General features: G+C 51.2%; 1 long non-coding RNA gene across 1 annotated transcript; it reads left to right on the top strand.

Annotated features, from left to right (window-relative positions):
* The first annotated feature begins 13,077 nt into the window (after nucleotides 1–13,077).
* Nucleotides 13,078–15,241, top strand: LOC133352769 (uncharacterized). The gene is made up of 2 exons (XR_009756301.1): nucleotides 13,078–13,124; nucleotides 14,208–15,241. It is a non-coding gene; the product is annotated as an uncharacterized LOC133352769 (long non-coding RNA).
* The last annotated feature ends 6,670 nt before the right edge of the window (nucleotides 15,242–21,911 follow it).

Genomic DNA, 21,911 nt, shown 5'->3' with positions numbered 1-21,911 from the left:
GGCCGCGTTTGCGAGAGCACGGAGTCGCCGAGGAAGAGAGAGAGAGCGCGCAGGAGTGTCACGGGAAGGAGCGAGGGAGTCGCCGAGGAAGAGAGAGAGAGCGCGCAGGGGTGTCACGGGAAGGAGCGAGGGAGTCGCCGAGGAAGAGAGAGAGAGCGCGCAGGGGTGTCACGGGAAGGAGCGAGGGAATCGCCGAGGAAGAGAGAGAGAGAGCGCGCAGGGGTGTCACGGGAAGGAGCGAGGGAGTCGCAGAGGAAGAGAGAGAGAGCGCGCAGGGGTGTCACGGGAAGGAGCGAGGGAGTCACCGAGGAAGAGAGAGAGAGCGCGCAGGGGTGTCACGGGAAGGAGCGAGGGAGTCGCCGAGGAAGAGAGAGAGAGAGCGCGCAGGGGTGTCACGGGAATGAGCGAGGGAGTCGCCGAGGAAGAGAGAGAGAGAGAGCGCGCAGGGGTGTCACGGGAAGGAGCGAGGGAGTCGCCGAGGAAGAGAGAGAGCGCGCAGGGGTGTCACGGGAAGGAGCGAGGGAGTCGCCGAGGAAGAGAGAGAGAGCGCGCAGGAGTGTCACGGGAAGGAGCGAGGGAATCGCCGAGGAAGAGAGAGAGAGAGCGCGCAGGGGTGTCACGGGAAGGAGCGAGGGAGTCGTCGAGGAAGAGAGGAAGAGAGAGAGAGAGCGCGCAGGGGTGTCACGGGAAGGAGCGAGGGAGTCGCCGAGGAAGAGAGAGAAAGCGCGCAGGGGTGTCACGGGAAGGAGCGAGGGAGTCGCCGAGGAAGAGAGAGAGAGAGCGCGCAGGGGTGTCACGGGAATGAGCGAGGGAGTCGCCGAGGAAGAGAGAGAGAGAGCGCGCAGGGGTGTCACGGGAAGGAGCGAGGGAGTCGCCGAGGAAGAGAGAGAGAGCGCGCAGGGGTGTCACGGGAAGGAGCGAGGGAGTCGCCGAGGAAGAGAGAGAGAGAGCGCAGGGATGTCACGGTAAGGAGCGAGGGAGTCGCCGAGGAAGAGAGAGAGAGAGCGCGCAGTGGTGTCACGGGAAGGAGCGAGGGAGTCGTCGAGGAAGAGAGGAAGAGAGAGAGAGAGCGCGCAGGGGTGTCACGGGAAGGAGCGAGGGAGTCAAACGGAGAGAAGCAGCAAGGGAGTCACAGGGGAGGGTGCTGGGCGTCACGAGAAGGAGCGAGGGAGTCGCTGTGGAGGCAGCAAGTATTAACGGGGGAGGCGACAGGGAGTTACGGGGCATGGGAGCAGCGAGTCAGGGTGGGGAGGGTTTGGGCAGCGGGTGACGGGAACTGGGAACTGAGCTCGGGGCTCGGAGAGCCGCGGGGAACTCTGCTGCCGCTTCTCTTGCTGCTGCTGCTGCTTCTTCCTCCGCCGCTTTCTCGCTCGCTCGCTCGATCTCACAGTCGCGATGGAACGCGACTCGAGACCACGACTCAGTCCGCGGGGACTCGGCTGGAATCAGCGAGAGGGAGAGGTGGTGGTGGGGGGGGGGGCGGTTGTGGAATGGGGGAGCAAATCCTCGAGCTGCCCTCCTAGCCCCGCGTGGAAGCGCTCCTTCGCGAGTCTCCACCAAACAAACTGCTGCTGCTGCGGCTGCTGCTGCTGCTGCTGCTACTGCGGCTGCTGCGGCTGCTGCTGCTGCTTCTGTCGAACGAACGGCGGAGGCGCGAGACACGAGAAGGAGGAGGAGGAGCACGGGGACCTTGGTCGGATCCCGCATTTATCCCCTCCAGGAGGGGCCCAGCACAGGTACGAGGTGAAGAGGGAGGGGTGGGGGTCAAGGTAATCATCCCCCGCCCCGCCTCCCTCCTTCGCTCCATCAATGCCATTACTTGTCGAGATTATGTTGCATAACCAAATAGGCTCACTTCATTGACCTCGTTAGCAACGGGTTAGGAGTTTTGGGGTTGGGCTGTGGTTTCGAGTTGAGCCGCGGGTGCAGTTTGGCACGATGTCCGACGTTCTGCTCCACGTACTTCTGCAGGAACGGATTACTCAGTTCCTTCTGAATGATGATATTTCATTGTTGTTCATGATGATGTTTTCGTGAATTTTTTCAATATTTTGCCTGGAAAATCCCACGATATGGAACAGCTCGATCTGCGGTGATCCGGTGCCAAAATCCACCCATCCCCCAAGTTCTGAAGTCCTCTATGTATTAAGGTGTTTACATGTAGCAATAAACCGAAGCACACGGAAAAACCCCACGCATGCGAGGGAGCAACACTCGATCTCTCACAGACAGGACACGTGGGAGTCCCACGTTCTTGCTGTAGCGCCGTCTCCTGGTGAGCCAGGGTACGGACACCTTCTCGACGCCCACGTGAAGGGAGTGAGTGTTGAAGCCCATCTGTGCGGTGATCCACCAGCGCCCGGCAGTTCTGATCGCGATCATTTGATGTTTGATGACGACGATGATCGCTTAAGACTATTCATCCGACACGTCTTTTTGGTCGACGTCGTTGTCATAGTCCAGAATGTTGCATTCAGTTTCTGAAGAACAGCACTAACCAACGTGGTGAAGTATGGTCAAACAATCCTCCTGACTGACACGGTCATGGAGACGTTCATCCTTCCCCCGCACCTCCAATGAGCACGGTTGGCAACGTACGGCGCGAAAGAAGTTCAACGTACACCCAGCAGTGAACTGTTCCAACTACTGCAATGCGTCTAAATCATTCGTCGCCTGATGCTGCTGGAGCATTAAAAAGGAAAGACATATCATGTCGGCGACGTTTCGGGCAATGGGCCTTTTTCAGAGCACATAAAATAGATGTGATAAATGTATTATATGTGCTATGAACAAGGGCCGTTATCTATATTTTGTCCCGTTATTGACGCGCGTGTTTATTTTTTTGTTCGAATCTAAATAGAGTACGCCGAGTCTCGCCCAAGCTATTAAATGCACCCGTCACGATAATCATCGATTAATCGATGCACGCGTTACATCCAGCTGTCCGAGGCTAAAATACCCCGTGAAAAGTTCAGCCCAGGGCTATCTCTCCCGGCTGGTTGTCAAAGCTGACGTCCCCCCCGCCACCCCAGGTACCCAGCACATGGCAGCAGAGATATTTCGCACGATGCAGCAACGCCGATAGCACCCACCAGGGGTCGCTCTCACACCGCAAGGGAGTCAGACGCAAGTGAAACCCGCGCGAATTGTCCCGGCCCTGACCTATTGATTTGATTCGACGCTTGCCGCGTGATCGCAGCGGCGAGGTGTTCTCGAGTTCGATGGCAATGCCGAGGCCTGCTGCTGGGCCACGTCGAGACGGCTTTAGGAGGGAGTTCGTGCAAGTTTCACTGTTCGTCCTCCTCCTGTGGAAGAAGTGCAGGACCGCAGTGGTTTACGATGCGATCTCCATCCATCCATCTATATGAGTCTCCGTGTGTCTCTATGGGCTTACTGTACGGGCCATAGTTCGGGTCGCACTACTGTGGTTGAGTCTTTCGTTTTCCCATTCGCGAGCGAGATATTTACGCAGCCATCTGTTGTATGTTTTCATGTGCTGTTGACGGCTCCCGTCTGTGTCTTCGTGGGATGATCGTTGAAGGCAGAAGGGGGCGCGATGGTGCTTGGGTCCGGAATGAGGAGGCGTTTATTGTGGCCGTGCCGCGTTGCTACAACTCCGTTCGCACAGCAGCAGCGTTCCTCGGGATCTGGGATTGTGAGATGAAAATGATGGCACCAGCAGCTCGGTTCCAGAAGGGCGGTTCGGGAGTTGAGTCCGTGGTGGTGGGGACTGCGTTTGGTTACCCAGGAAACTCGCACAGAGCCTCGACACTTTTCCAGAAGGGTGCTGCTACAGTTTCCCAGTAAAGGGCGATCATTACTTCGAGTGTGACCTCAATTATGTAATTTTCTTTTTTTCATTTTTTTACAAATTTAGACCATGACGCCGGCACACCATGGCCTATATAACTCGCGCGAATGACAACGCGTGGATCTTTAACGCCCACCGCGAACAGCGGACATCGACTCGTCTTTTGAATGGTGAAACGCAGACGCAGCGTTAGCCAGGGCGACCGCGGGCAAATTGGAACCGCTAACCGTCGACAGAGCGCTGGGTGGGCCACGTCACTGCCTCCCCAGGTCGTTCTCCAAATCACACGGAGCTCTCGATTGTCGGCCCACGGCATCGAGTTCCATCTCACGTCGGAGGTTTCGCTACGGTCAGCGCGTGGGGGAGCGGCAGTGCAGTGGCGAGCGCGCTGCGCTACGAACCACGAGCCACCCGAATTCGATTCGCGCCCAGGGCCAACACCAGTGACAATTACGAGTCCTGAGCCTCCCCTGTGTCGGCTCAGCCTCAAATGAGTACTCGGTTGCGGCGTGTAATACATGCAGCACTAGGGAGACAAAGGCGGTCGGGCGTGCGGCTGGCCACGTGTGCCGTGTCGGCCCTCATGGGTGCTCGCTAACAACACCCCCAACAGCCTGTGTAGGCTATACGGGGGGTCTTTGTGTGAGTGTGTAATATGTGTCTCGGTATTTCTGTGTGTGTATCTAGGTATATTTCTGTCCATGTGTGAGTGTGTAATGTGTATCTAGGTATGTCTGTGAGTGTGAATGTGTGTCTAGGTGTGAGTGTGTATGTGTGTCTAGGTATGTCTGTGTGAGTGTGTAATGTGTATCTAGGTATGTCTGTGAGTGTGTAATGTGTATCTAGGTATGTCTGTGAGTGTGTAATGTGTATCTAGGTATGTCTGTGAGTGTGAGTGTGTAATGTGTATCTAGTTATGTCTGTGAGTGTGTAATGTGTATCTAGGTATGTCTGTGAGTGTGAGTGTGTATGTGTGTCTAGGTATGTCTGTGAGTGTGTATGTGTGTCTAGGTATGTCTGTGAGTGTGAGTGTGTAATGTGTGTCTAGGTATGTCTGTGTGTGTGAGTGTGTATCTAGGTATGTCTGTGAGTGTGAGTGTGTAATGTGTATCTAGGTATGTCTGTGAGTGTGAGTGTGTATCTAGGTATGTCTGTGAGTGTGAGTGTGTAATGTGTGTCTAGGTATGTCTGTGTGTGTGAGTATGTATGTGTATCTAGGTATGTCTGTGAGTGTGTATGTGTGTCTAGGTATGTCTGTGTATGTGAGTGTGTAATGTGTATCTAGGTATGTCTGTGTGAGTGTGTAATGTGTATCTAGGTATGTCTGTGAGTACGAGTGTGTATGTGTGTCTAGGTATGTCTGTGAGTGTGTATGTGTGTCTAGGTATGTCGGTGTGTGTGAGTGTGTAATGTGTATCTAGGTATGTCTGTGAGTGTGTAATGTGTATCTAGGTATGTCTGTGAGTGTGTATGTGTGTCTAGGTATGTCTGTGTGTGTGAGTGTGTAATGTGTATCTAGGTATGTCTGTGAGTGTGAGTGTGTATCTAGGTATGTCTGTGAGTGTGTATGTGTGTCTAGGTATGTCTGTGTGTGTGAGTGTGTAATGTGTATCTAGGTATGTCTGTGAGTGTGTATGTGTGTCTAGGTGTGAGTGTGTATGTGTGTCTAGGTATGTCTGTGTGAGTGTGTAATGTGTATCTAGGTATGTCTGTGAGTGTGAGTGTGTAATGTGTGTCTAGGTATGTCTGTGAGTGTGAGTGTGTAATGTGTATCTAGGTATGTCTGTGAGTGTGAGTGTGTATCTAGGTATGTCTGTGAGTGTGAGTGTGTAATGTGTATCTAGGTATGTCTGTGAGTGTGTAATGTGTATCTAGGTATATCTGTGAGTGTGAGTGTGTAATGTGTATCTAGGTATTTCTGTGAGTGTGTAGGTATATTTCTGTCCATGTGTGAGTGTGTAATGTGTATCTAGGTATTTCTGTGAGTGTGTATGTGTGTCTAGGTATGTCTGTGTGTGTGAGTGTGTAATGTGTATCTAGGTATTTCTGTGAGTGTGTCTATGCGTTTCCGTGTGTGTTTATCTGTGGTTGTATCAATGCGTAGTTATGCATGCACGCGTGTGTACTGTATGTGTGTGTGTATGTGAAGCGGTGGCGACTAACACTGGCGGATATTTGAACCGGTGCTGGGCTTCCCCTAGCTTCAAACGAGTCCCTAGTGCGGTGTGTAAACATCAGCACTGGGGAGACAAAGGCGGCTGAGTGTGGTGTTGGCAACCCACCCACTCGTGTGCTATGCTGACATTCATAGGGGCTCGCTATAGCACGCAATTGCCCCAAACAGTGTGTTCAAGGCTGTATAGGGGATTTTTGTCTTGGTATAGGTGTATGAATACCAGTATATGTGCTTTGGCGTGTGTGTGAGCTCGTGTATGTGGATATGTAGGTATGTGTGTGGGCGTACATGTTATTTCTACTCGTGTATTTATAGCTATGTATCGTGTGTGCGTGTAGGTGTGTATTTTAAATGTCCCGACACAAAATCAAATCTATATTCTGATACTTCTCTGGTAGCGGTGCATAAACAAAAAAAAATCGTCAATAACACCGTGGCCTTAAAAGGAAAGCACATAAATAGGCGACGTTTCGGCCGATGAACCTTCAGAGCTAATAGAGAGCGCGTGAAAACTAGTTTGAGACTGTACTGCACACCAGAGAGCCGGCATAAGAATTATGAAGAATAAGGGTCATTGCCCGAAACGTCGCCTATTATTTCTACATGTATTATTTCGTAAGGCCGCAAGGTTGAAAGACGATCGTGTTCGTGCGGGACGGGGAAGTTCCCTTGTTCTACATGTATGTTGTATGTATGTTGTATGTATATTGTATGTATGTTGTATGTATGTTGTATGTAATTTGAACTTATTCATACGTAGGCAACCCTGCTCATCGGAAGTGCGGGCGAAACGACAACAAACCAAGCACACACAGCCAACTCTGAAGAAATTGGTTTCCCACGAAGATGTAAAAGTGCATAAGCTCCCAGCGGCTTCCTCATATCGGAAGGGAAGAACGTTCCAGACGTGCCGCAGCAGCAGCGCATCCTAACGCGTCACGCGACGCTGTTGACCGGCCTTTGTTCGACGGCTCGGACGAGGCAAGCTGCATGCAGGGAGATGCCGCCCAGAGATTGCGACAGTAGCAGCCGGAGCCGCCACCAGCGACTTTGCGCGAGAGCTCGCGATGTGGGTCCTAGATAAAGGCGGCGACGTTTCCACGAGGAAGCAACTAGCTTGTGGTATTGGGGTGGGGGGTGCGGATGGTAGCAACGGCCTCCACGCACAGCCCACATGCGCCCCACGAGATGGGAGTACTCTCGCCCACCACCACCACCCCCCGGTCATATGAATGTGGAATGTCCATTGCTGGGTCAGGGATATTAGTGAGAGGTGTGCGCCTTCCACCCCCCCTCCTACCCCACACGCTGACAACTTTAAATTCTGGCGACCGCATTGCAGGGAGTCGTCAGAAATTCCTTCCGCGCGCAGACTCATCCCCCGTCGTGGGAATGTGTAATTTCCACTATTGCTCACGTGAATACTGGCTTACTTTGACGCGATACCGTGTGCACGCTGCATTGATTCCTCCACCCGTGTTGAGGACTCGGGTCTACCAGACACGAACCGCTTCCTCTCATCCACCACCCGGTGTTCAACCACGACGCTGCAGGTCGCAAGCGCTTCCTTTCACGCGTCTCCTCTCGGTGCAGAAAACAAAATCTATTGTTGTACTGTACTATACCCCCATCGTCTACGCTCCCCGCCGTCGGAAACTCGCACTGAGCAGCTTGGTGAAGTGTGGTCAAATGACCCCGCGACTTGCAACCCAGAGTGGATTGCGAGAGGGGAACGTGACGTGCACGCGCGTGCACATCAGCGCACATGCGCGTGCACATCAGCGCACAGGCGCACGACGGCTTGCGCGGACCATCACGGGTCCAATCCGGTCCACGCCAAACTCCGTTCTTTGTACTCCGCACGTAACATCGACGCTCTCGTCCACCCTCCTCTCGGCTTTGCGGAGCGCTGCCTTTTTCTGGCAGCTTTTGTTGAAGCAAGAGGCCAGCCCTGGACCGGTTTGGCCCGTGGGTGTAAACTCGCAAAGAGAAAGAACCAAAGAGCACGCTTTGTTGCGCTCGCGCCCGCGCGCGGTCACGCAGCACAGAGCCGTCGCACGCAACTTCTCTAGGAAGTTGCCCGCGACCGCGCCCTGCCCACTGCGACTTGGGTTTTGAATGAGCGAGCGATGCTGCTGCTCAGAGAGACGGACGCATTCCTGCAGCTGTGCCCTGGGCGGGCCACCATCTCTAGACAACATACTTTGAGTCAAAGATACGAACTGTGCGTGAGAGCAGAGGAACGCGTGGGTGACTGGGGGGTAGGGGTGGTGGACGTGGCGAGGGTAGGACCCTGTTCACCCACCCCCCTACTCATCTTTACCTGCAGCCACCCCAAGGCGTCACCCGCGCCCATCTTGGCCAGGAATGAGATCGGACCGGCCCGGACCACGCTCCCCGCCCCACACCGCCCGGGCTGATTCCTATCAGAGAGCTCGGAGAGCTGCCGAAACACTCCCGGATTCCTTGCATTGCACGTGTAGATGCTTTTGTATCGCCACATCATCATCATCGTCGTCCATAATAATAATCACCATCCATTCACCATCGATCATCATCACAGTGATAATCGCCATTAACATCATTATTATAATAACCCTCCTCGGTCACCACAATCGATCGTCATCATTATAATCTATCATCACAATTCACCATCATCCTCCATCATCACCATAATCATCGATCAATCGCCTTCATAATTGTATTAATCTTCATCATCATTTCTAATTTTCACCACCGATCAAAATCATCATGATGGAAATAACCATCATCGATCATCAACATCTCCATCACACGTGGCGGTCGTGAGCGCCATGAATTCGTGGCGCGAGCGTTCACGGGCAGCCCAAGCGTTGCGCCACCGCTCGCGACCCAGCCTGGGCTCCTCGACTTGAACCCCAACAACAAACGCCACGCAGCGTCATGAGACGCACACACATGGCGGCGAGACCGCGTTCATGGCAGTGCTTGCGCGAAAGCACAAATCTACCCATCTCGATCGGCTCGAAATTATCGTAAATCACGTGCTTTTGTGCGTGTGTGTGTGTCCACCCCCGGGGAGCGGTGGTGTAGTGGTTAGCGCACTGCGCTATGAACCCAGCGACACGGGTTCGATTCCCGCTCACGGCCAACACCAGTGACGATTATCTGAACCGGTCCCGGGCCTCCCCTAGGTCGACTCAGCCTCAAATGAGTACCTGGTGCGGTGTGTAAACATTGCCACTTGGGAGACAAAGGCGGTCGGGCGTGGTGCTGGCCACCCACCCCCTCGTGTACCGTTCCACGGCCTTCATAGGTGCTTGCTAACAGCACTTGCCCCTACAGTCTGTTAAGGCTACAAGGGGGATCTTTGTCTTTGTCTAAATCCATTCCCTCGTATCTATACTGTGCCCTTTCTGGGGGTGCGAGACTTGGCCGAAAAAAATGTAGAAGGTAAAAGCATCGAAAAACAAATTAAGCACGGGCAGTAAGTGCAACGACTTTGTTGCATCAACCCCTAAGTATGTATTAACATTGTACTGTTTTTTTTTACAATTGAGAACCAAAGGAGTGCAAGGCTGCAGTAAAGGTTAAGAACCACTGCTCGATATAAACCAGCTCAAGCATAAATTTCTATTTAAAGCTTTCGTGACTGCAGGGATTCATCTTCTTGGTTCTTTGGGTAAAGTCACGTAAATTTGAAATAATAAAATAATAAAAATAAAACATAATAAAACGAAACGTCGTGAGAATTATTTATTATGTTTAATTTTTATTATTTTATTATTTACATTCTACGTGACTTTACCGAAAGAACCAAGAAGACAGCTCAAGCTTCTCGTAAACCACGTGGTTTCTATATAGACACTCCTACTCTGACTCCCCGCCCCCTGTGAAAACAGACGCCGCTCCGTGTAGCAGCCTCGATGCGCAAATGTCGCTGCTTGCTCCCTATCCTCATCTCTCCTGATCCGTTGCTCCCGCTTCTTCGTTCCTTCTCCATCCTCTGTCTTTATGTTGAACTTATTTGACACGTTACGTAGCCAACTATGATAATTATCGAAGGTGTGGGATATTAGAAACATTGACAACAGGCAACGTTTCGGGCAATAGCCCATAATCACAGCAGAGACGCAGTTGCATTGAGACAATGCTCACATTAACACGACCGTTGTGGGGCCTGGCTGTATTGGGGTTAGTGTGGGGGAGATATGTGGCTATACTTCCCCACGCCGGTCAATGCGGGTTGGCAAGGTGACAAGGAGGCGGGGGGGGGGGGGTCAACGCTCACACCCACGTGGCCTCGCCAACCTCTCGCGATCCCTCAGGGGCCCAGCCAAGCACACGTGGTGTGGGTTCTGGTTCGGCGTGTGGCCTATATGGGTATGGATAGGGTTGTGGTTCAGGATTGGGATTCAGGGATCGGTGTGGGGTGAGGGGTTGTCGTTTCGGACATTTCCCGGGAGCTCTTAATGGACATCAAAACTCAACACGCTGCTGAGCAATCTTCTTCCCGTTGCTATTCCTCCATACGGCGTCATGTGGGTCATTGTTTGGTCTCGGAACTGTTTCATCATCTCTCTACTTACGAAGAAGGACCATTGCCCGGAACGTCGCCGATTAAATACGTACGTTTTATGCTTCTTCTTTTTCTATTTCAGTTGCAGTGGTATTGAGGAATTTGCTGATTTTGTAATTTTATTTTATTTTCGGGAGCAGCAGAATTTCTCGATGTTCACGCCCCGCGCGCCTCGCCCCGCGACTCGGCATTTAAATCGAGTTCCGCGCGTCCTCGCGTCACCTGCCTTCTCATAACCCCCCTCCCCCCCCCCCCCCCATTGTTTGGTGTCAGACACAGCCCCCCCCCACCCCACTCCCTCCTCCACGTGTGAGCAAGTATCGGCACGCCATGGCCCCGGCATAAGAATGTGCAGCGCCGAACCCACAGCCCCGTATTTCCCTCTGCTGTACGACCAGATTTACCCTGAACGCATCGCCAGCGAAGCGGGTTTGAACCTGGTTGATGAGCACTTTGCCTGGGAATGCCACGTGGTGTTGTTAGGCGGTGGGCTGCCAGTTGGACGAGAGGAGGCGGTACACCAATGCATTGTTTAATTCATCTGTGCGGAGTTTGGGACGTGTTCTCCCCTCGTGTGATGGCGCACGTGGTGGATGGTTTTTATTCCGGTTTCGCAGATCGACATCCAAAGCTCGCAGCAACCTCCTGAAAGCGATACTCAGCGAAGCTTTCCTGGCTAAATAGGGGACATCGATTCATCGGTTAGGATTAATTGACCTCCACTTTGAGAAACAATGCCCAATTGCCCGATTGCGACTCCGCATAATCATCATCAGCCATGGTCAATCCACTGCTGGATGAAAGCCTCCCCAAGCCGCCGCCACCACCCTCTCAAGATCCTGCGACATAATAACCCACCTGCACGGGAACCAACTTCATCGCTCCATCTCCTCGATTGACGTCCTCTCGGATGAGCTCATTCCTTGGCTGCTGCGGCGGCTTCGCTACGACTCGCAATTTATTGCCACACTTGGTGATTCGCGAGGCTCAATCGCTCCGGGTTGTGGGCAGCTGGGGCTGTGGGCAGCCTGGGGTTGTGGGTAGCTGGGGCTGTGGGTAGCCTGGGGATTGTGGGCAGCTGGGGCTGTGGGTAGCCTGGGGATTGTGGGCAGCTAGTGTGGTGGGCAGCCCGCGGCTGCTGTTGGCAGCTGAGGCTGTGGGCAGCGGTGGGCAGCTGGGGCTGTGAGCAGCCTGGAGTTGTGGGCAGCTAGTGTGGTGGGCAGCCCGCGGCTGTGGGCAGCTGAGGCTGTGGGCAGCTGGGGGATTGTGAATAGCCCGCGGCTGTGGGCAGCTGAGGCTGTGGGCAGCTGGGGGATTGTGAATATCCCGCGGCTGTGGGCAGTTGGGGCGAAGTGCGCCTCGGGGGTAGACGGAAGCCCGGGAGGGCAGCTCGGGGTGGGGAGTGACGTGGCACGTGGATCGAGTGTCACGCACAGCGAAGTGTCACAAGTTCGTGTCACACAAAGCGCAGTGTCACACACACACACACTCACCTAAGTGGCACATGCAAGTGTCACTCAACGTGTCACAACGTGCCAAAAACAGCGAAGTCTCACAGTATGCGACACTTTACTACGCAACCGTGCCACAGGGCAGGGTCACAAAACGCGTTACACAGTATTGTCACAAAGCAGTCGCACAGTGAGTGCAGTGTCACACACACCAGTCACACAAAACAAAGACAAAGATCCCCCGTATAGCCTGAGCAGACTGTTGGGGCAAGTGCTGTTAGCGAGCAGCTATGAAGGCCGGTACGGCACACGAGGGGGTGGGTGGCCAACACCACGCCCGACCCCCCTTGTCTCCCCAGTGGCGATGTTTACACACCGCACCAGGTACTCATTTGAGGCTGAGTCGACCTAGGGGAAGCCCAGAACCGGTTCAGATAATCGTCACTGGTGTTGGTTCGTAGCGCAGCGCGCTAATCGCGACACACACACTCCAAGTCACACACACCAATCAGATACACACCAATCAGACACACACGCACCTGTAACATAAACAACCCAGCCACACATACCCCGAGTCCCACCCCAGTCACACACACACCCCAATCACACCCCAGTCACACACACCACAGTCACACACCTACAGCCCAAGCAGCCACCGCTGTCACCGTGAATACCTCTCATAACTCCCTCCCACGTGAGTCACGCATGCTTGCAGTGAGGAACCCTTACAACACGGGGGGTGGTGGTGGTGTGTGTCGCGCAGCCCGTTCCTCCAGTCGGTGTCATCATTAAAGGGCCACGGAGTCACGAGGTGTGGCCGCGATTACGACCAGAAAAACCAGCCCCATCACTCACCCGCCCATCCACTCACTCACCTCATCCACACATCTACTCACCCACTTACTCACCCACCCACACATCAATCCCATCCACTCATCCACCCACCCACCCAACCGCCCCCACCCAGGCCTTCGACGTCCACGTTTCAATCGAGGAGACGCAACGAGACGCGTGCGTGGTGACGTGGGGGCATTCCTGCGTCGGGTATAAAGCAGCCCGCGTCCTGACAGCACCAGCCGCGTCTCATCCATCTCTCTCGGCCACGCGCGGCCTTCCCTGCCACTCCAGGTGAGCTTAGACCAGCGGGGTCGGAGCTGCGTGCGGCTATTTAAGGGCCTCCTGCGTGATGTTATTCAAAAGCAAGGCGGCTCTTTAAATATTGCGGGGTTTTTTTTTTACTACCAAATTCTAAAGAAATGGCTCCTTGTTATTTCTGTTGCCGACCACTGGGTTATACCATCGACAGGCGCCGAGACTTTCTGCAATAATTCTAATAATCGTAATTTTGAAATATGTAAATATAAATTTTTGTAAACATTTTATAGACCTTGGTCTATGTATGAAGCCCTCGGCATCCGTCATCAGGGGGGGGGAAGGGGGCGTTTGACCATTCTTCACCGGCGCTGATCGACTCGTGTTGGTGACGAGATTGCGGTAGATACCAAGAGCGGTTGAGATATCACTTGCCACTGATGTTATCCGTCGTCGAGAACCGACCTCGGGTCACGAGAGGTTCATAGTGTGTAGCGCGCTAACCTCTACGCCGTAGCCCACGCACATGTATAACTGTAGGTTTCCAGTGTATTGTATGCAGACTGATAATGGCACGATATATGTGCCTACGTGTAGCTCGATCGGACTCCATGTGGCGTGCCTTCAACTCAAACGCAAGGGAAAATTGTTACATTTAAGTGGCTGTGACTGTCGGCGATTATTCGTGATTTTTGCAAGACTCAAGCCAAAGTAACCCACCTGAGAGGCAAGGTGTTTTGCCCTCGACGTCAGTCGGGTATGTACCTACCCGTCTGGTATAAAGCCGGTTACTGGCGAAGTTTGCGAGCGCTGTGAACCCGGCCAGCAGAGTTAAATTCCCGGCCACGGATAACGACATCGGTGGCAAGTGATATCCGAACCGGTTTTCGGGCCTGCCGCCTCCACAAACCCGTGGTGAAGCATGGCCAATCAACTTCGCCTCCCTCCCATTACCGACATGGCGCGGAGAAGTATTAACCCAGCAGTGGAATGGAAAGAGCAAAAACGATCAAATTAATTCGTTGATTGTACGCCGTGTAATTGTATGCGTGAGAACAAATTGAAAGGTGATCATTTTCGTGATGGGTTTAACTCTCTCGCTCTGTCTTTGACCTCCAGAGGGCTATCTGGCAGCTCGCCGTGACCTTCACCTGGACGCCGGACCGGTTGAACCTCGGGCCCTGCTCATCGCAGATTCGACAGCGACCGCGCGGGTTCCTCCGCGGTGTCCCTCGCGACGAAAATCGATGCCACGTGGCGGCGTCGTGACGTCACACGACAGCCGATATGAGCACTGCGTTGTGATCACAACTCAACACATTTGTCAATAGCACTGTGGCCTTCAAAGGAAACAAATATTCGTTTCGGTTGATGACCCATCCAATGATATGCTATGAAGAAGGGCCATTGTCTGAAACGTCGTCATATATTTTTCCCTTTTTAAGGCCACAGTGTAATTTACCAATGTGTTGATTTTTGTTTGTATTGTTAATTAGGCTTGTGCACCACTTGTTTACTATTGCCAAGACGCAGCAGAACTAGACTCAAGCCCCGTTCGAGCTCTCGGGTTTGTGTGAATGCCAGAGGCTCACGGCGTCAAACCAAGGTCCCTTTTAGGACTCCAATGGTTGCGTGTCAATGTCTGAGGCTCACGGCAAAAAGAGGGAGGGAGGGAGAGTTTAAAGAGCGACACAGCCGCAGTCAATCGCTTTATTCGTCACCACGCGACCTTAAACGCTGCCCAGGAACACGAGGACCAAGTCTCTGCTTCCCGGGTCCAGTGGTTCTCATCAGTTCAACAGTTCTTTGGAGAAATTGTGAAATGTTTAGGACCACTGGAGCCGGAGGGGCATCTCCGTCAAAGCCGAGTTCGACGTGGTGCCGCACTCAAAGCGGTGGAAATTCCACATTCTCACGACGGGGGCGAGTCAACCCACGAGACAATCGGTGTTATATTTGCTGTGTGCCTATACAAGCATGCACATCAAATGTAAATTGAATGTAATAAAAATTGTTATAATAAGTTATTAAACAATACCTTAGTTAACTATAGTTACTATACATCGAATTGTATGTTAATATATTAATATAGTTAATTGTATGTTAATATATACATTACATTGTTCTTGAATTATATTGTGTTTGGCCTCATATTTTGACTCTACGCTACTGCTGCGTTATATAAAAAAAAAGTCTTTCTCCCTGCTATCCAGCATTCACCGTTGCGCGGAGCTAGTATCCAAACAAGCACACGAGGCGCGCGTGTGCGGGCAGTTCAGGCAAGAGGCAACACGTGGGCAGCACGAGACACCCACGCCACAGAGCCGCTTGGTTTTCCGTGTCTCTATTTGAGCAGCGTAAGCAGTGAGACTCGCTGGGGTTTCTTGTTGAATCTTGTCTTCATCGAGCATTCTTCATCTCGCGCGCGCACACACACACACCGCGCACTCTCTCTCTCTCTTTCCGGGCCATTGTGTGGCCAGCTATGGCTTACTGATGAGCGCTATGAGCGCGAAGCCGGTGGCCCATGTTTTGTGTCCGAGGCGCAGCATGAAACCAAATAGGCATTCGTTTATCCGGGAAATCCGCGTAACACCGCGAGCGCGGGTGTTTTCCATACGGTGATATCACCCTGGTCTCGTCGGATCTCGAAAGCTAACCGGGTTTTAGCCGGGTTGTGAATTGATTCTGTGCAGAGATGTGAGCATTGCCCCCCTCGAATCCGTGGATATTCTCCGGTTCCTCTGGCTTCCTCCGACACGCCAAGGGCTCATACGTGGAACGAATAAAAACATTCTAGATTTGAAGCTTTCGTGACTGCAAGGATTCATATTCTTAGGTTTTTTCGGTAAAGTCACGTAGGTAAAAAATTAAAACGAATAAAAGTAAAATAAAAAATAAAATAAAAATCACGACGTTTCGGAGGCAACACAAGCTTCCGTCTTCAGGTGGACCCGTCACAGCACGATAGCTGTAAAAAATAAAATAAAAATCACGACGTTTCGGAGGCAACACAAGCTTCCGTCTTCAGGTGGAACCGTCACAGCACGATAGCTATCGTCGTGATTTTTATTTTATTTCTATTTTACTTTTATTAATTTAAAATTTTCACCTACGTGACTTTACCGAAAAAACATAAGAATATGAATAAAAACATCCCAATGACAATGCGTCTCGAGAGCCAGTGCAGCTTTCCAGGGGTAAATAATTAACATTGTCACTATTACTATCGCTATTCAGTTCACATCAGCCACCGTGATAGAGAAAATCAACACTGCCTAGACCAGTGGGAGCAGCTTACTGGGTGCCTGCACCACCACAACTCGGACGTCGGACCGCGTGAGTCTGTGGCTGCATCGCGACCACTCACTCGGTCTGGATTTTCAGGTTCCCCGGCCGCCCTATTCGAATTGTTGTGGAGCAGGAATGGCTCATTGAAATCTCACCGTCACTATACAGAACAACTCGTCTATAGATACAATCTTAATTTGAGGCTTTCGTGACTGCAGGAATCCATACTCTTTGGTTCTTTCGGTAAAGTCGCGTAGGTATAAAATAAAATAAGTAATTTCTGACGTTAACATCATGCTAATCTCTCACATTAACATAGCCACTTCCGTGCCCTCTAATTTCTCACATTAACATCATGCTAATCTCTCACATTAACATAGCCACTTCCGTGCCCTCGTCGAGGAGGCCGCTCTCCTTCTATCTTACAGCTACATGCTAATTTCTCACGTTAACATCACTAACCCCGGCCACTTCTTTATGACCCTTGGGCTACACCCATTTCAAACCTTTTAAAACAGTCTGCCTCAGCAGCAGACCACGCTTTCCCACCTGATGACGGACGTCGTGATTTATTTTATTTTATACCTCCGTGACTTTACCGAAAGAACCAAAGAGTATGGATACAATATACATCACGTGACTTGTGTGCCCCCCCCCCCCCCACTCTGAATCCCTCCCCTCTCCCCGCCGCCCACTGTGGAAACAGACGCCGCTCCCGTCGTGTAGCAGTTTCAAGGCCCTGATGCAGCCTCTTCCTCCCAAGCCTCATCAATCTTACCCCTTGCATCCCGTTCCTCCGTTCCATCTCCATCCTTCCCCCCCCCCCCTCATTTCAAATTACTTTGTTCTCTCTTCCCTTTACCGTTCCTATATCTTGTTCTACGCATTACATCCTTGACTCTCCTTCCCTTCCCATGGCGTGGAGCCACGGGTACAACGTTGATAGTTGAGTTCCATTTATTGCTGGTGACCGAAAACAAGATGAGCAGTTCTGCAGGAACTGGTGGTTTGTCTAATGTTCAAGACTAAGAGCTTTTCGTGCACTCGGTGCACGAGTTTGTGTGATGCTGACTGCGGGAACAACTCTGCCCCAGCCGATAGAAATTCCACATTCATATGATGGAGTCCAGTCCACCCATATATATATAATCTACCCATCAGAATGATCGAATTGTGTTAATACCATATTCTCCAGATTATAAGACGCACGGATGTCATACATGTGGAGCGTCAACGATTCAGAGACAGAGTTTCTAGGAGGCACCTTCTTTATTAAACAACGTCTCGTCCGCACACTCTCCACAGTTACTTAGCCTAGCCTGTACACAGCCCTCACCGTCTAACACTGACGGCGCTGACTTGAGATAGCCAACAACTTCCAGCAGCGCAGCATCTTGCGAAGACGACAACGACGACGAGACGAGTCCACTCCCAGAACCGGCAGCCCCGAGCACCCCGCTCTCGGTTCCTGTTATGCTGCCAGCGCGGCCTGGCTCCGCCCTGACCGCGCCTCCCTTCTCGAACCCGCTAGCAGGTTCCAGGGGCCTCCAGAATGGGTCCTCACCGGCGTGTGCGCCGTCTGTCCACCACAGTTGCCGCTTCTGTCCACCAGCCGGCGCTATGCAACTACACTTGTTAAAGTAACAGTTAGGGGTGCGTCTTATTATGATTATCGGGAGAATGCGGTATTCTCTTCGGTATGAGATGAAATCACAAACATTGTTTGCCTTTCGCAGGATAGCGCCTGGGCGGTGGATAGATGACCGACCACGGCGCAAACAAAAAAAAGCCACGTTGTAGGTAAACCCTGATTACCCAGTAAACGTGGAGCGGTGGGCCAACGTTGGGTCAACGGTTCCAACCGCTGACCGGGAATAGACCTCGTGCAGATGCCGTGGTGCAATCGCACACTCAAGTCCCGGAGGTCGCCGATTCGTTTCCATCAGGCGCGCGCGCTGCAGTTGTAAACAACGCCGTGAGTCTCCCAACCTCTCCGCCTCTGTCCACACCAGCGGTCGCAATGGGTGCGGTAAAGTGTGGGTGCGCCCATCGCTTCCGATACGCTTGATCAGCGCGGAAGAGTAGGCCGAAGATCACTCTAGCGCCTCCCTCTATAGCGGAGGCTCTTGTGCCAGCAGGGGCACGAGCGAGACATTGCATGGCTGCGCCTTCACCTCGAGGTCTCGAAAAGAACACACACGGCTGCCTTCTGCCACCTCAGGTGAGAGCGTGGGGCGGTGACGTCGCCTAATTAAATCAAACTATCGCGTGGGACCCGGCGGAGCGGTCATTACTGACAGTTAGAATTTACAAGTGGAACACGCGCACACGCAAGGGGGAGACAACATGAACCCCCTTGTGGACATTAGCAGACTCTTGGGGGCAAGGCGCTGGTGTTACCGTGCACCTATGAACGCCCCGGACGGCACACGTGGTTGCAAGCACCACGCGCCGGCCTCCTTTGTCTCCCCAGCCGCCGGCCGCTACGGGAGGCCCTCTGCTGCGGAGCAAGGTGGCCCCCACAGCCTAGAACACCTGTGACGCAGGGTGATTACCAATCCGCGAACTGTCGTGCAGGCTCAGAGCTTCCGAGGTCTGACGAGATGGGGCGCATTCCGCGTGATTTGTCACAAGATAACACTGCCTGCATCAGATCCGCAGTGTGTGTGACGGCACGTTTATAAACACGCGTGTCAGTCCGCATGCATAGGCCAAGCACCAAAACGAGTGGAGGGATGCACAAGGTGGTCCAGATGTCTTGTGACCCCCCCCCATCCCATTTAATTATATTATCTATACTTAATATGTTTGTATACCAGTGGGTAGTGAAAATATTAATTAATGGGCAAAGGGAGAGAACAAAAATTGTTCGGGGTCAATTAATTAGCGGCCACAAGACATCTGGGCCCACCCTGTACAACACTATGGAGGATAGAGGCGCAGCCCTGCAACTGCCTGCTCGTGCCACTGCCGTGCCACTGCCGTGCCGCGGGGCCTGGGCGCGCGTGGATGCCGCCACTGCCCTCGCGGCTCCCGCGCGCCGGACCCAGCGCTCCCTCTGCTGTGCGAACTCATCACGCCTCCGTTGAGCTTCATTGGCCGTAACTTTTTAAAATTATTATTACACGCTTTTATTTAACTCACTCTGTCTGTTGTTGTTGTTGTTGTCGTATCCTCAAATCTTGTAACTCAATTTTAACCCACTTCCCAATGTGGTATCGACTGCAAACTTGGTATACTTATGTCATACTGATGACAATACTATATTCTATCATAAAAATATAAAAATATATAAAAATTAAACACTCATTTTTATATGTTATGTTTCGGCTTGGGTCGAATTGTTCACGGTCAACTCACGTTGGCTGTAAATCACCACGGGCCCTTACGTATGGCAAGCCTCGGGGACACTTCCTGGAGTCGTGGAGTTCTGCCATTACTCGTACGGTACATTTTATTAAAGCGTGTTTTTAAAAAAGTATTTTTAAATATTACCTTTTTTTGCTGTTGTTGCATTTTGTCATTTTGGGGAAACCAGGTTCACTCTTGCAAGCGAGACTCTATCCTGGTCTCTTGGAGTCTCGTCACATGGTTACCCAAACGTCTACTTGAAACTTGAATTTCTGGTTCTTGGTTCTTTCGGTAAAGTCACGTAGAATGGAAATAATAAAATAATAAAAATAAAACATAATAAAATAATTCTCACGACGTTTCGGCCACAACGCAAGCAGCCGTCCTCAGGTGAAGAACAGGTCTGTCAGAAAGACAGCTGAGGACGGTTGCTTGCGTTGTGGCCGAAACGTCGTGATAATTATTTTATTATGTTTTATTTTTTTATTTTATTATTTCCATTCTACGTGACTTTACCGAAAGAACCAAGAAGATGAATCCCTGCAGTCACGAAAGCTTTAAATCGAAATTGAATTTCTGGCTTTCGCCTGAGGAAGCTGGTGGAAATTACGGGCGAAACGTCATAGTCGAAAATTGTGGGTTGGCTCTCCAACACGGCGGTGTGCTGAACTAGTCACGAATTGGCATTTTTTGTTTACCTGTGTCGGGTGGTGGCGGGTTTAACGACACATTCAGATTCACGTGCTCTCACCCAAAAAAATAACTCTTATGGATAATATTAGTCGCGACAGCCTACAACTACCACGTGTTGAACTCACTCGAGCTTAATTCCTCCTGCGCTCACAGAATGCTCTGCGTGAACCGATGTTGTGCCCCCCCCCCCCCTTTCCTTCGTTACTCGAAGTTAAATCGCCTTTCGTCTTTTTTCCGTAACTTTTCTTGCGTAAATTATACCGGTTTATAGATATTGTTTCTGTGGCTATTTTTTTTTTTACAATGGCTCAACTAACTTCCAGAATAAACCGGCAAAATTAACATCCTTTTTAAATCCTTTATATTAAGTTCGCTTGCTTGCGTGCTTGCTTGCTTACGACCGTGCAAATCTTTCGGTCGTTTTTTAACCCACTTCCCGTGATCCAATCGAGCTGACATTTTCCACACAGACTCGTTGTGCGTGACAATTAATTTTCGTGAAAACATTTTTCCAAAATTTTACACTTTTTAGGACAAAAATATTATATTTAATTACCAATTGCTTAATGGTGGCATGCAATCATCTGACCCATAGGTGGCAGCCATCTCAAGCCAGAGGACGAGCCGCCACGCATATAAAGGATTTATAGTGAAAAACTTCGTTTTTACGGGTTAATTTTTTATTTTTGATGGCTCGGTGCAAACGAGCGTAGAGTTTTATTTGATTTTGTTGAACGCGGGCGATCCCCGTTTAACCGGTTGCCCGGCAATTCGTGGTGGCGCGAACACGGCAGCAACAAACGACAAGAACCAAAAATGAACGCATCGATGTGTGCGGAGGACGAGGAGAGAGGGTCCGTTACGACGGGCTGCTTATTGGGACAGCTGACAAGCGAGGAGGTTAACGGCCGTAAGCGAAACGCACGCGAAATCGAAAGATAAAAAAAATCCCAGCGCAAACATGATGAGAGCAAAAGGCGACAGGGGGGAACAAAGCGTTCGATACAGGTGCGAGTAACCGCTATATTTTAGTACGAGTTCATTAAGCCTGACTTCGCCAGGCACACGTTTTAAATACGTATAATAATTCACCTGATATTCTTTGTTCTTTCGGTGAAGTCACGTAGAAGGGACATAATAAAATAATCAAAATAAAATAATAAAATTATCACGGCGTTTCGATTGCAACACAAGCAATCATCATCAGGTGTAAAAACCACAGCAAGAAAATTTTCGAAACGTCGTGAGAATTTTATTGTTTTATTTGTATTATTTTATTATTTCCCTTCTACGTGACTTTACCGAAAGAAGCAAGAATATGAATCCCTGCAGTCGCGAAAGCTTTAGATCGAAATTCATCTGATATTATCTTTTGCAATTGTTATTTACGATCAGACACTAACAACTACTCCAAACATCTGTATTTTTCCGGAAAAAAACTCTAATTGTTGACGACTTGATTCAACTTCTTATATTTAAAAACGTACC

Source organism: Lethenteron reissneri, chromosome 41, assembly GCF_015708825.2.
Source record: "Lethenteron reissneri isolate LAM-NWPU_2019-01 chromosome 41, ASM1570882v1, whole genome shotgun sequence".
NCBI classification, from domain to species: Eukaryota; Metazoa; Chordata; class Hyperoartia; order Petromyzontiformes; family Petromyzontidae; genus Lethenteron; species Lethenteron reissneri.
The sequence above is the reverse complement of the archived record's forward strand: the minus strand, read 5'-3'. Positions and strand labels throughout refer to the sequence as shown.